The 7,178-nt window shown below is 36.0% G+C and overlaps 1 protein-coding gene across 4 annotated transcripts in view; it reads left to right on the top strand.

Moving 5' to 3' along the window:
• Window positions 1–426: 426 nt before the first annotated feature.
• Window positions 427–7,178, top strand: part of Hr4 (nuclear hormone receptor 4) — a 297,149-nt gene continuing 290,397 nt past the window's right edge. For all 4 annotated transcript variants that reach the window (XM_076770861.1, XM_076770859.1, XM_076770860.1 and 1 more), the window contains exon 1: window positions 427–554. The gene's annotated coding sequence lies outside the window, so the exon portion shown is untranslated. The remainder of the gene's footprint in view (window positions 555–7,178) is intronic.

Here is a 7,178-nt window from a genome sequence, read left to right as displayed (position 1 = left end):
TTGCTACCGTTCCTACTGCCACGACGTCATCGTCTTCTCTCGCTTCTCGCTTCTTTCCCCGCGCACCCACTCTCCCCTTTTGCGTTCTCTCTTTTCTTTCCTCGTTTCGCTTTCCCCCCTTTCCCCCCTCACACACACACACACTCACACACACGTACACACACAGAACGCACACACACCATCGTACCCGTGCCCCTCGTTTCGCTTCTTCGTCCCTTTTCCTATTCTCGTGCCCCGCACCCCTCGCGTCTCGGTCGTTGTCGCCGTGATCGTGACAAGGAAACGAACGCGCGCCGCGCAGTGAAAGTGATCGACGTTACCGATTTCCTGGTGCCCCCGAAGGATCCTCGCGGGCTCGATCGACGACGACAGGTCCGACGGCGGATCGTCCGCGAGAATGACACGCAGGTGCGTGGCGGGGAGCAGCTGAAAGCGACCGCAATCAGCCCAGCCCGGTGTCGTCCAGGCACTTCCGGAACAGGCGGTGGGGAACAGAGAGGCTACGCTAACAGCTGGCGCTCACGTTGATGGCCGATCATCGACGAACCAAAAATGTAAGTTTCATGATATACGCGCGTACGCCATATTGCCCCCGGAGGCGAGGAACCGTCAAACTTTTCTCTAACCATTCGACACTTTCGTAGGTTAACTCTTTGAGGCACAGGATTTCAGATAATAAAATAGACCCAGGTTGCATAGAAATTTTATTGCGTTTTAAATTAAACAAAATTGGTATATTTTTATTAATAAAGGTATCACATAATGTAAAAACATAAAAAACATAAAAAAAGATTGTCGCAATAAACCTTCCGCTTGTTACAATTGATGAACCTGTATTGGCATGTTGAATGTTGCCAACACAAGTGAATACATTTGTAACATTTGTTGAAGATATTACCAACTGCTTTATCTGAATAAGACGAAATATAAACCTATGCGCATGTAGATATTGCAATATTTCGAGGTGGGACTAAAAATGTCCCATTATGTATTACGGTGCATTAAAAAAGTGGGACACTTTTAATCCCAGCGTGCCCCAAAGAGTTAAGGGGGCAGTCTCATGTGAATGATAGAAAATTGAACCATTATTCTTAATTTTTTTTTAAGGAAACGTTACATCCGACTTTATGATTCATTTTCGCAGTTTACTTAGCTATCCCTCGGGAATACAAAATAATTTTTTTATTAATTTTTATTAACTTTTAATGTTGTTATCACGTGTTGTCAAATAAAAAAAATCAAAGATTTTTATTCGGTAGGTTTACAGTTAACGCCCGTACCAATATAATTAATTTATGTTGCAAATTGACAAAATGGCGAAAGCTTAAATTAAAAATTTCAAAATTTTGTCTTTTTTTACGCCAACTTTTTAATCAAAGTATATGATATACTCATAAAAATATAATTTTGATACAGGCGAGAGCTATTGTGAAACAACGTGAAACAACGTGTAAAATAAATAGTTAAGTAAATTGCAAAAATAAATTATAGCGTTAGATGTAACACTTAGTTAAAAAAACTTAATAAAGATGGTTCAATTTTCCTAATTTGGAAGCGATTAGAACACTTTTTCGGTACGCGATTACGTACGAGGTTCTGTACTGCCATTAATTTTGACTATTTCTCGTTGCAAAAAACCCATGGGAAAAATATTAATGGGAGATTCAAGAGGCCAAAATAAGATGAAAATCAAGAATATGAATTTCTTGATTGAGGCTTCGTTAAAAAGTTACTACAAAATTAAATTAAAAAATTTCAAATCATTCTTAAAAAATTATTTTCGTTTGCGGGGGTCAATTACAATCATGTTTGGTGAATACACATACCTCCGAATTCCTACCCACTTTCGAGAAAAAAATTCGGGTAGGTGCTGAAATTTATCGGCGGAAAACAAATTTTTCAAATCGTTCTAAAAAAATTATTTCCGTTTGCAAGAGTCAATTACAATGATTTTTGGTCATTACACACACCCTCGAAATCCTACGTACTTTCAAGAAAAAAATTCATTACCGATGTAATGTGTGGCCAGAAATGTTGCCCCGAAATTTCATGCGTATGTTTAAAACATCATAATTTTTAAACGGATTGGACGATTTTAATGTTCAAAAAGCCAAACGCCGCGTATTTTAGTGTAGAATATGTAGCAATTATAAAAATATCCGAAAAGTTGTTCCTTGACCACGTAACGTTAGAAAAACCCCATAAAAATGGTCCAATTTTCAAACAGCCATAACTCCTACAATAGTGAATATATTTCAATGAAACATTTTTCTGAAGTAGAGTTCATAAATATCTACAAAAAAGAATTAGACAACTTTTCTGTAGAGCGTCAAACGAAATTATTAAAAATCAAAAACGACTTTTTAAGAAAAATCGGCAGGTAGGTAGGTGCCTAAATTTTTCAGCGAAAAACAAAAATTTCGAATCGTTCTGAAAAAATTATTTTTAGTTGCGGGGAACAATTACAAACATTTTTAGTGAATAGGCATACACCCGAAATCCTACGCACTTTCGAGAAAAAAATTCCTTACCGAAAATATACTGTGTGGTCAGAAATGTTTACCCAAAATTTATACCTCGCTTGTGGTGAGAACTACTATCGCTTGCACGCAGTTATTCGCAAATTGTCGTTCTACGGGTGGAACTTTAAACGTTAATAACTTTTTAGTGAAGCTTCCATCAAGGAATTGATATTCTTGATTTTCGTCTTATTTTCGTCTCTAGAATCTCTCATTAAAATTTTCCCCAAGAATTGCCGAACACCCTGTATATGCAAAACGCCAATGCAAAAACTTGTAGTTTCTTTATAACAAAAATACCACAGAGAACATAAAAAAACTATTATTTAACTTCGTTAGTCAAAATTTTATTATATGCATTTCTTTGCTGGAATATAATTCATTTGTCCTAATATTCTTTGTTAAATTTGTTTATGAGTAGCATCGTAACGTTTTCTTATTATTTTTAATCTGTCACGACCATTTGGACGCGACATATATGATCAATCATTTCTCGTTAGAGCATTATTTAAATCAGCGTTTTTCTTGCACCCTCTGAGGATTCCATTGCAATCCAAGATGGTGCGAAAGAAAATACACGTATCATCAGAAATTTGTATCGTTTCAAATATTACCATTATTCCAAAATTTTTATTCGAGATAATTTTGTAAATACAGATTTGCAATTTTCTATCACTAAATATCGAATAAAATAAGCACCTCATTATTTTAAACCTTCTTCGATATTTATAACGTTTTGTTTTGAATATTTGCTTGCTTGCGTTCTTGAAATTAATTAATACAGGTTGGGTCATCAAAAATTCGTATCGTTTCAAATATTACCAATCACTATTCCAAAATTTTTGATCAAGATAATTACGTAAATACATTTTTGCAATTTTTTATCGCTCGATATCGAACAAAATAAGCACTCCATTATTTTAAACCTTCTTCGATATTTATAACGTTTTGTTTTGAATATTTGCTTGCTTGCGTTCTTGAAATTAATTAATACAGGTTGGGTCATCAAAAATTTGTATCGTTTCAAATATTACCATTCACTATTCCAAAATTTTTATACAAGATAATTTTGTAAATACAATTTTGCAATTTCGTATCACTGAATATCCACCAAAATAAGCGCGTTATTATTTTAAACCTCCTTCGGTATTTATAACGTTTTGTCTTGAATATTTGCTTGCTTGCGTTCTTGAAATTAATTAATACAGGTTGGGTCATCAAAAATTCGTATCGTTTCAAATATTACTATTCACTATTCCAAAATTTTTGGTCAAGATAATTACGTAAATACAGTTTTGCAATTTCGTATCACTGAATATTAGTATTATCAAGTATTATCAAAATAAGCGCGTTATTATTTTAAACCTCCTTCGGTATTTATAACGTCTTGTCTTGAATATTTGCTCGCTTGCGTTCTTGAAATTAATTAATACGGGTTGGCCAACTGCTTGGGAGCAGTGCATACGTAGTTTTGCGAAAATTGCGAGCGCGGTGCAATAATTTTGATCCGCCGGTGCTCGGAGCACAAGGGGTTGATGATCCATGAGTTCAGTACGGTCACGTAACGACATCGTTACCTAAGAGCGACGAGAAAAAGGTGGAGAGCGCTCGCGATTCTAATGTACCGTTGCGAGTCGCAGAAAAGTGCAGAAAGGAACTTTACTCTCGCGGTAGAAAGGAAAGGAAGCGGATAGAAACGGGCTCTAGGCAGCGGCTCGTACCGCTGGATCGAGTTTCACTTCTTCACTGTCTCTTTCCACGACTCGTTTTCGCCTGCTTGAGAAGGAAGCGTTTCTCTTCCCTTGAAAAGAGAATTCGTGGCCTCTTCCACCGCGGGACGATTGTCGGCTCGCGGGTAAACCCGAGATGCTCGTTCTTCGACTTCTGTCGTCCATTTTCTAATTGATAAATTCGTAATTGCTATAATTTTCGTTATCGAGTGGGAAAATCGGGGCCAGGCGGACTGCTGGAAAATAGAAGTAACTATTTTTAAACTGGAGGTGCATGTAACGAGGGTGAGAAATTGGATGCGTAAAAATTTTGTAAATTTCTGTTATTTCTCTGTGAAAGTATTATCAATATATTGGCGAAGTTTGGGTTAGGAAAATCGGGGCCAGGCGGACTGCTCGAAAGCAGAAGTAGCTATTTTTAAACTGGAGGTGCATGTAACGAGGGTGAGAAATTGGATACGTAAAAATTTTATAAATTTCTATTATTTCTTTGTGAAAGTATTATCAATATATTAGCGAGGTTCCCCCGATGAAAATGAGTCCAAACACGACCTCATTCGGAGACACACATATCTGCGTAACTTAAAAGCGACGAGTTTCACGCGTAATTAAAAATCTTCGAAATATGGTCGTGTTTGGACTCATTCTTATCGGGAAAACCTCGCCAATTGATTGATAACACTCCCATGAAAATACAATGAAAAATATTAAAAATTTTGAATTCACGTATCATACAAATATAAACAGTGGGACTAGGTGATTCCGTTCTCGAATTCAGGGTAAAAATTGTCATCCGAAAAGAGAAGTTGCTGTATTAAAATTAATGTCTCTCAGTTTTAAATCGAGAACGGTCGCGATTAAATTTGAAAAGACGATAAAAGCAACGTTCTGCGGTTCAGAGGGGGGTGGCGAGTCGAACAGAGGCGCACAGTGGAATTTGGAAATGTAGGGCGAACAGGGGGGGCCACTGAGAGGAAACGTAATTCCGGATGAAGTCGACCGATTTCCTCGAAATCCGATGCTGGGTAGAAAAGCGAGTGGACTTGACCGGATTGGAGGGTGGAATATATGCTTGGCCGAGATTCTTGAATAAAACGTCGCAGACGCACTCGACGTTCGTCTGGTTACAGTTCAATGCGACTCGTTTCGTCTCGAATACGCGTGGCGCAAAATGGGACCGCGCGGAACGAAAGAATTGGAACGTTCATCAGCGTTATTCATTACAGAGTGGAACTTCTCGATAGGTAGGCGAGGGTAGTCACATTTTTCTGTGAAAATTTTCAACGGTATCCCCGTGAACAGTAATTTCGAAAGCTTTAAAAAAAAGTCACAGGTTCTGTCGATTATTTTCTAATTAAATTTTTTGTCCAGATAAAAATTTTAATCATAGAATGAAATATTTCGCAACGAACGAATAAAAAATTTTACAATCAAACTGAGAAAGGTACTGCGAGTAAATTGTACAGAGTGTTCGGCCACCTCTGGGAAAAATTTTAATGGGAGATTCTAGAAGCCAAAATAAGACGAAAATTAAGAATACCAATTTGTTGACAGAGGCTTCGTTAAAAAATTATTAACGTTTAAAGTTCCGCCCTTACTAAATTTTTTTCTTGAAAATGCGCAAGATTTCGGGAGTATGTCTATTCACCATAAATGATTGTAATTGACCCCTGCAACCGAAAATAATTTTTTCAAAATGATTTGAAATTTTTTTTCCCCGTCGAAAAATTTCATACATTCTTGAATTTTTTTCTAGAAAGTGGGTAGGATTTCGGGGGTATGCCTATTCACTAAAAATGATTGTAATTGACCCCCGCAACCGAATATAATTTTTTTTAGAACGATTTGAAAAATTTTTTTTTTCGTCGAAAAATTTCTGCATCTACCTGATTTTTTTTCTCGAAAGTGGATAGGATTTCGGAGGTATGTGTATTCACCAAAAATGGTTGTAATTGACCCCCGCAACCGAAAATAATTTTTCCAAAACGATTTGAAATTTTTGAATTTAATTGTCAATTTAAAATTATTAAATTGCTTAATTTAATAACTTTTTAACGAAGCCTCCATCAACAAATTGGTATTCTTCATTTTCGTCTTATTTTAGCATTTAGAATCCCTCATTAAAATTTTTCCCAGTATGGTACAGAATTAGGAATATTAAAATTACCTTTTTTTTAAATGTCTTCAGACGTTTGAAAGATGTAATACAGCCCAGTGAATTGTAATCTGCGAATCACAATTAATACGATTTACTGACCATTCTATTATAACGAACGGTATTACTCGTTTACGTTGAATTCCTATTATCTTCCAAGCTGCGAAGCGCTCGAGTGTCCTTAATTAGTTATAAAGAGGAAGAAAGTCGGGGATACGTCGAATCGATAAAATACGGTAGATGCAGAAATGGAATCACACTTCCGGTATAAACGCTTCGTTAATAATCATTGAGAGTTGGTTTCTACTCGGTACGTCTTCACGCCTCTATTCGTTTTCGACATTTCTAGTATCCACAATCATATAAAAATTATTCCCCTTCTTTAAATAGTAAATTCATAATTGACGCGGATCAATAATTCAGAGCTAACAACAACGAGGATATATTTGAAACGTTAGCAAGTTAAAACTTGTTGAACCTACTTTCGATCGAGAGTCAGAATTTTTTAATAATTTATTTGATAACGTATTTGCAAGAGGATTGAATTTTATATTTTATACTATTTCCAGTGAACTCCATTTGCGATGAAAATTAAGTTCGCTTTTAAACGTGTAGAATTCGCTTCTGTTTTAAACTTAACAGTGGAAAATTCGCTTCGATTATTCTTACTTTGTTTTTATTAAAGCAAATTAACTCGATAAATTTGAATTCCATAAATATAGTTATTAGCATTTGTTGAAAAATAGCAAATTAGTCGCTAGATTTATTTCAGAA

The sequence above is a fragment of the Colletes latitarsis genome, chromosome 8 (genome assembly GCF_051014445.1).
Source record: "Colletes latitarsis isolate SP2378_abdomen chromosome 8, iyColLati1, whole genome shotgun sequence".
NCBI classification, from domain to species: Eukaryota; Metazoa; Arthropoda; class Insecta; order Hymenoptera; family Colletidae; genus Colletes; species Colletes latitarsis.
This window is presented reverse-complemented; position numbering and strand designations above follow the sequence as displayed.